Below are 378 nucleotides of genomic sequence, written 5' to 3'. Positions count from 1 at the left end.
GGAGCCGCCGCCGATTGGCCGAGCCCGGGTTGGTACCGCCTTCGACGACCCCGCAAGCCCCGCCCATATTTAAAGATCCCACATTCCCCGGGGCCCCCTGCAATCCCCCAGCGTGCTACTGGACCTCGAACTCCCCCTCTTGCCCCGTGCGACGGAGAGGACCTTGGTGAATCTCCAACCGCCACCCCCAACAGCCCTCCGGACCGCCTAACTATACCCCCTCCCCAAAATTAGGTCCCAAACTTCAGGCACTCTGTCAACCTTTGCAGCTCTGTCAACCTTTGCACGCCTGGGACCGTCCTCCCCGTTAGCATCAGCTGTAAGACAACTTAGCAAAGCGACTCAATGCCTGCCCCTCAAACGACCTCCTCCGGGGTC

Source organism: Mandrillus leucophaeus, unplaced genomic scaffold (genome assembly GCF_000951045.1).
Source record: "Mandrillus leucophaeus isolate KB7577 unplaced genomic scaffold, Mleu.le_1.0 Scaffold11, whole genome shotgun sequence".
NCBI classification, from domain to species: domain Eukaryota; kingdom Metazoa; phylum Chordata; class Mammalia; order Primates; family Cercopithecidae; genus Mandrillus; species Mandrillus leucophaeus.
Note: the sequence above shows the minus strand (reverse complement) of the source record.